We start from the raw sequence: 7,253 nt of genomic DNA, 5'->3' as shown, positions 1-7,253 counted from the left end.
CAGCATCTCCAGTCCCAGACCCAATGCAGCTGTGGGGTGATGGATACAAGCACAGGGACCATGCCTCGGATCCCAGGGACACCTCAGACAGGTCAGGCCTCTGGGTCTGACCTGCAGGATGTGACCCAACTGCAGTCACCAGCAGGGAGTCACTGTAGGTGAGAGGAAGCAGCAGCGTGGACAGAGGACATCCAGTGCAGTCCATGTGGATTTTGAAGCTGGATTTATGTTTATTCTTCAATCTGACACAGGTGACAAGCTGGGCTGGAGAGAGGCCTCTGAATCCCTCCTGCAGGGCACAGTGCTGCCAGTGGCACAGGGAGTAAGGGCCACGGGAGATGGGAGATGGTCAAGCCCCAGACCACAAGCAGCCAGAAGCCCTCAATGCCTCTGAGCTGCTCAAGAATAAATGTAACCCAGTCCCCACCCTAAAAAGGAAGGATTTTCCTTCCAGAAGTTGCTGTTTGGGATGTTGAGTGTTTTTCATCAAAACCACAAGCCTGTCTTGTTTTCCTCTCATTTCTATGGTATCTCTAATGGGTAATTTTAGCACTGAGACAATGACTGATGGATGCAGCTGGAAAATCAATAAAGAGCTAAATCTGGAGTGGGGAGAATCCTGTTTGCTTCCCTGGCTGTACCAGTGGCTGAAATACTTCAGCTTTCATCACACTGTACTGTACAGACACTGTCAAATTTGGGAATCATGTGAGTTCACATTCCCAGCATGGGAACGTCTGTGGCTGGACACAGCACCATGGGACATCCAAACACTTGTGCCTCTGGCTCTCACCCTGTGCTTCCCCTGCAACCAAGCACCATCCTCTCCAGGGTGGGCTAGTGGGGCTCCAGGGGCTATCCAGGAGCTCTCCCAAAGCCACTTCTGGGGCTTTTCTCTGAGCTGGGATCAGTCCTGTCCCCACGTGTCCGGAGCCACTGTGTTCTTGGAGGCGTTCATGCTATCCTCTGCCAAAACACAGATCTTCTCACTGGTACTTTTTTGAGGTCAAACTGGGCCAGAAAACACATGTCAGGGTTTTGGTTTTTTCCTAAAGCAGAAGTGATTCCCACCCACAGGGCCTGTAGCACAGGGGAAACAAGGACAACAAAACATTCCCACAAGAGCTTTTTCAATAGTTTTGCTGTGTTTGCCACTGTTGGATGTGGATTTTTGGGTTCAGTGCGGTGCTGGGGATGGAGCCAGCCACGAGGCTGAGACTTGAGGCCGTGGCAGGGGTTACAGTGTCCCCATCCAGGGGCTGGACAATGCTGGGAAGAGACACAGCCAGCATCACCTGGTGCTCCGTGCTGGACTGCGATGGGTGGGAGCAGTGCTGGGATCCCAGCTGGGATCCAGCCTGGAATGGAACTGCTGAGGCTGGGCCACTGTTATCCAGGGCTCTCCCAAGGGACTGTCCTGGCTGGCTGGGTCACTGTTATCCAGGGCTCTCCTGAAGGAGCATCCTGGGCTGGTGTCACCAGAGCATTCTCCAGTAGCATCCCTGGGTGGCTGGGTCGGTGTCACCCGGATCGTTCCCCAGGAACATCCCTGGGTGGCTGGGTCGGTGTCACCCGGATCATTCCCCAGGAACATCCCTGGGTGGCTGGGTCGGTGTCACCCGGATCGTTCCCCAGGAACATCCCTGGGTGGCTGGGTCGGTGTCACCCGGATCATTCCCCAGGAACATCCCTGGGTGGCTGGGTCGGTGTCACCCGGATCGTTCCCCAGGAGCATCCCGGCAGTCCCGGCGGTGTCAGGGGCCGGGGGTGACAGGGACATTTGGGGGGCTGGTGCCCTCTGCAGACGCGGACAGGGATCGCAGGGAGCAGCGCCCGGTTTGTGCTGGGAAAATCCGCCTGGATCATCGAGTCCCTCCGTCCCCCAGCACTGCCAAGGGCACCACGAACCCCTGTCCCAGGTCCCCGTGTCCCCACATCCACCCTTTTAACACCCTCCAGGGGCAGTGACTCCACTGCTGTCCTGGGCAGGGCTGGACAATCCTTTCGGTGAGGGAATTTTCCCTAATATCCAACCTAAACCTCCCCTGTAGTGGCTTGAGGCTGTTTCCCGACATCCTCGTTATCCGGGAGAAGAGCCCGACCCCTGCGTGGCTCCACCCGCCTTTCAGGTGGCTGTAGAAGGTGCTATATAAAACATGGATCCCTGGCTCACATATTTTTACTCTAATAAAGATATTTGATAGCCAGAAATCCAGCAGCTGCCATAATGCCAAGAGAAGTGACTATGACTAAATGACAATCTGATCCCAGATTTGATTTGGCTTTCTTACACCCTTACAGAAGTACAATGAAATACGAGGAGGTGAAGGAAAATAAATCTGCTTAACGCACTCCAAATAATTTCTTGCTGCTGTAAAGCAAAATTAAGTTAGTTAGATGGGAGGAGATTGCAACAGAATCTTTGCCTGCATCAACCAGAACTGTCAGCAATACTTTTAGGGAGAAAAGCACCACAGCAAGCCAAAACATCAAGCTCCTTTGGTTTAGGTTTTGACCACCCTCACCCACAAATACAAATCTTCTATTTCCACACAGATAGTGGCAAAACAAACAAACAAACAAACAAACAAAAAAAAAACCTGTGGGGCTGTATCCATTCCCCATGCCAGCCCTGGGCTGCAGGAACCCAGCTGGGTGCTGCTGAGGGACATGTCACCCCTCAGGAAGGGCTGTCCCCAGGGCTGTGACCCTGCAGATGCATAAGAGACTCTGAGCTGTGGCTCCAGTGCATGACCAAGCTGGGACACATCCTCATATCCTCATCCAGGCATCCCCTGGGGTCCCTTCCCTCACCAAGCACCCCAGGAAGGTGCAGAGAGGCTGCCCAGGGTGGGTGAGCACCGTGGCCACAGGTGCTGACAGGGAGCAACAGTGCAGAGGTTTGCACATTTCTCCCTTTTCAAGTCTCTTTTTACCACTATAAATTCCATTATTTTGAGTTTAGTCAAAGCCTTCAGGATTTATTTTTTTCCCAAGCCAGTTATAAAAAGGACATTGGAATTACAGTTCCAGTGCTAACAATAGCATTACTCAAAGCTGCTGCCGAGAAGTAGGGAGCTCTGGATAGAATAAAGACCTCAACTACAATGTCAATATTAACTCCTTTTTTTCCTCTCCCTGTCTTCCAGCCCACACAATCTGCTTGGGTCCCTTTATCTTAATGAGCATTAAAATGGTTTCAAATTAGATCTACAGAAAATTGAATTTTTTTTCCCCCCCTCAGAAGCTTAGTCTGGCCTTTAAAGGCCACTGATGATATTTTGGTTTTATGTAAGAGCATCTTTGATCTCCAAGGCTCTCAGCTCACAGAGAGACACGGCTCATTACCAGTAATTTGTTGCTATTGAAATGTGAGTGGAGGGGGGCAAACACCATGGAGAGAGAGTCAGGGAGAGCTTTGGCTGGGGGGTCTTTGGCCCCAGGCCCCACTAGCCCCATGTGTCTCTCCTGGCCCAAGCCTGGCTCCCAGGTGGCAGGTGGCTGGTCACAAGACTGGTGCTGGGTTTGCAGCCAGCTGCTCTCAGCTTGGTTTTATCCCCAAAAATGTGGGATTAAAGAGCCCTGAGCCCAACCTGAGGGGGCTGTTTGGGGAGTCCTTGGGGACACTCCAGGTGACAGCAGCATCTTGCTGAGATGCAGCAGTGACCAGGCAATGCACACTGGCTTTTCTTGTATTGCTTGTGCTGAGTCCCTCTCCACACCCTCGGTCCCAGGGGCTCTGGGGAAGGGGTCAGGCTGCCTGAGACCTGCTGCTTCCTCACTGCTGGGAAGATGCAGCAATCAGACCTTCCAGGAAAGCCCGTTACCATGGCAGGGTCTGGCTGCTGCTGCTGCTGCAAGAAGAATAAATCTAGATGGTGCAAAGCTGAGCAATCCTGAGCACTGTGGTGCCCTGGGGCAGCACTCACTGTCTGGGGATGTTTGTCTGGCACAAATGGCCTCAGGGTGAGCAGCCTGGGTTAAGCTGGGGTTTGTACCTGGGTGTAAGAGGAGCCACCAGGCCTGCCCTCCTGCTCCTGAGAGAGAAGGCAGCAGAGGCTGTGAGAGTGCAGAGCAGACCAGACCCTGTCTCCACTTCACTCAGTCACACTGGCATGGGCAGAGTCCCTGTGAGGTCACAGCAGCACTTGGTCGTTGGCTTGAGAAAGTTCTGCAGCTGCCCCAGGTGTTCCTAGAGCAGCCTCATCAAAGGAATCCTTAATGACCTGCAGCAGCTCCCTCTGCTCACCCAGCACCCTCCTGAGCCCTCAGTCCTGCTGCTGGGGGAACAGGGCCAGGAAAGCCAGCACAAAGCACCTGAGAGCTGCATGGGGTGTCAGGCCACCAAGAGGCATTGATGACTGTGAGCAGCCTCACCTGGATCCCAGCCCATGGACCCTGAGATGTTCATTTGAGCTCTGCCAGAACCATCACTCCCTGCTCCAGTTTGACTGGGGAGTGTGGGTCTCCTGTGTTGGTCACCCAGACCTTCACCCATAGACTGCAGAGCTGCTAGGAGATCCCCAGGCTGTGTCTCACCAAGTGAGAGGTGAGGGTGGCTGCCCTCACCAAGCCTCACCCTGACCTGCAGGTTAATTCTTCTGGCTTCATTTCAGACCTGCCTTATTGTGGGGAACTTTCCTGATGATCTGGACTCCTGCATGAGTCCTTGGGTTCCTTGGGAGCAAAGGGACAGCCCTTTGCTGGTGAGACTCTGCCCTGCAGCTGAGGGGTCTCTTCTGGTTTCCTGGACCTCTGGGAGCCCCTGGCCCTTGCTGTGGGTGGGAGACGGTGTTGTACAAAAGGCCTACAGGAGAAAATCAAGTGTTGGGTGTGGGGAATTAAATTTCTTCCTCAATCCTTATTCCTGCAGCTGCTGAGGAGCAATGCCAGTGATGGGATGTGCAGAAGACGATGAGATGCAATTACCATAATGCCTTTATCTTTTCACTTTAAGTTCTTTGCATCTTCTGCAGGTCCTTGGGTTGCAGCAAGGGAGGCCAGCAGTGAAATTGTATCAGCAGAGCTGCCCAAAAGGAGGAGGGAGAGGCTGGGCTGTAGCTGCAGCCAGGCAGGTGTCTAGTGGAGAGATGATCCAAACCCAAATGAAGCTTTCTCCTGGTATTTATAGATGAAGTTATTTCTCCTGGTGCTGCTCTAGGCTGGTAACTGTAATAACACAAATTGAATGCATTTGTTGGCCTTGACTCCCATCAGGGCAGGTGCTTTCAGTGGCTGAAATGTCAATGCAAGGCAGGTTTTAGAAGGACTTTGTAAAACTAGCTGTAATAGGGCTGAGATTGTGATATTTGCCCATGGCAGGAGTGTGCAAAGGTGGTGGGTGCTGTTGGGAAACAGCTGCTAGTAAAAGACCTGGTTTAATTCTAAACCATCTTCAGCTCTCAGCATAAAGGGAGGGTGGGGAAATAGAACTGTGATATTGTAGTTCAGGGAAAGTAAAAGTTTGAGAGATTTGGCAGCAGCTGATCTATAAGGAAACTCCAGCCCTGAGGGATAAAATCAGTCTGGGGAGATGTAGCTGGGGTGACTGTCTTGTCCTGGAGTGAGCTCCGTGGAGATGGACCCACGATGTGCCTGGGATGTTTTCACCTCCCCCACGTGTTCTCAGGGAGCTGAAGCATGCTGTTAACAGTTATCCTGGCTGTATTAATTCAGGCATACCAAGTTCTTTCCCCTCCTTGTTGTCAGACCAATGTCCCAAGGCTTACTAATGAGCCTTTCAGTGCTCAGTATGTGTTTTCTCACTGCCACAAAATTTGGGGAAGGGAGAGGCTGTTTGTGTCTTGTGCATCCCTCACTGCTGCTCTGTCCTCCTTTGCTTTCTGACTCATGCTGTTGGAACAAGCTGACCTGCTCCTGGCTTTCAGTTTAATTGCTGAACCTCTTGGATGTGGTCTCCAAGGCTCTGCCCTCCTGGCTGCACCCTCTGGTATTTCTCTGCCTCCTTCTGCCAGCCTCGTACCTGCCCTGGGTGCTGGAGGCTCTCACTGTTGCCCCTGATGTGCTCCTTTTGTGTCAGGACAGGTCCCTGGGGCAGCACAGTGACTTCAGCTCCCACTTTCCAGTGGGAAAACTGGGTGGTGGTACCTTGGCAGCTTTCTCCAGAGAGGCAGAGTTGGAGGAGTGGACAGGGATGTGTAGAAGCACATCTTGCTCTGCTCCCACCAGTGTGGGAGGAGTGGAGGCTGGCAGAGTACTGAGGATGCTCTGATGGCTCTTTCCATCACTGTCCCCATGGTGACAGGTGCTGGCTGCCTCCCCAGGGCCAGCCCTGGGCCGCACAAAAATCACCTGTATTTCGATTGTCACCACCCTGCAGCCCCAATGCACCTGTGAAGGTGGGATCAGCAGTTTTCCTCCATGCAGAAAGCTGGGGCTTGCTGGCAGGAGCAGTGTCCCAGGAGCTGCTGATAGAACCTGTCACGAGTTGCTCCGTCCTGTGGGGACAGTGGGTTTGATTTTTGGCAATTGGCCCAGTACAAGTGCCACAAAGCAAGTGGCTGCAGAGGTGTCATTGCTGCATATACAATAATGCATATTTATGCATTATAAATAAATGCATATATATAATAAAATCATCATACAGTCAACCTAGGACACCTGGTCACTGGGTGAGAGCACATTGCAGACCTCCCCTCAGCTGCTTTACCTGCCACCAGCTCAGCTGGTGGTGGCACGGGCTGGGGGGTCTGGCATGGGCAGGGACTCACCTCATGTAAGCAGCACTGTGCCAGGGTGTGGATGGGGAAGGCACCGCTCCTGTCCTGGCAGTGGAGGACGTTTTAGTGCTGCCTCCTGCTCTGGCCAGGACGGGTTTGTCAGGTGTGAATCACCTGCCGCGTGACGGCTCGGGCTGGCCTGGAGCAGTGACCTTTGAGTCTGGCGTATTAGCTCATGGAAACCCAAATAATGACTTGGGAAACGGAAATATCTGGTGAGGGAAGATCCCCGGGCAGCCCCGATGAGCAGGGATAGGAGCAGCAGGGTGCAGTGGTGGGGAACACCTCTGCTCTCCCAGCTTTTTCCCCCAGCATCCCTCTGTGATGCAGCCAGCCAGCAAACTCCTTTGGAAAGCATTACTTCACAAAGAGAAATGTGCCGTGGCTGACGGTGCCCTCGGGCAGAGCCACAGTGCTGCTTCAGCAGCAGCTTGGGCTGAGGCGTTAACTCCTTCCCCTGCGTGCCTGGCTTGGAGTAGTTTTCTGGTCCTTGTGTCAGCATTGCTGGGGTGC

At 53.1% G+C, this 7,253-nt stretch overlaps 2 long non-coding RNA genes across 2 annotated transcripts; one reads left to right on the top strand and one right to left on the bottom strand.

Annotated features, from left to right (window-relative positions):
• Positions 1 to 4,192: 4,192 nt before the first annotated feature.
• LOC128817772 (uncharacterized) lies at positions 4,193 to 5,132 on the top strand. The gene is made up of 2 exons (XR_008440282.1): positions 4,193 to 4,591; positions 4,977 to 5,132. It is a non-coding gene; the product is annotated as an uncharacterized LOC128817772 (long non-coding RNA).
• LOC128817773 (uncharacterized) lies at positions 5,084 to 7,035 on the bottom strand. The gene is made up of 3 exons (XR_008440283.1): positions 6,732 to 7,035; positions 6,313 to 6,458; positions 5,084 to 5,169 (listed from the first exon to the last, which is right to left on the bottom strand). It is a non-coding gene; the product is annotated as an uncharacterized LOC128817773 (long non-coding RNA).
• Positions 7,036 to 7,253: the final 218 nt, after the last annotated feature.

This window comes from Vidua macroura, chromosome 21, assembly GCF_024509145.1.
Source record: "Vidua macroura isolate BioBank_ID:100142 chromosome 21, ASM2450914v1, whole genome shotgun sequence".
NCBI lineage: Eukaryota > Metazoa > Chordata > Aves > Passeriformes > Viduidae > Vidua > Vidua macroura.
The sequence above is the reverse complement of the archived record's forward strand: the minus strand, read 5'-3'. Positions and strand labels throughout refer to the sequence as shown.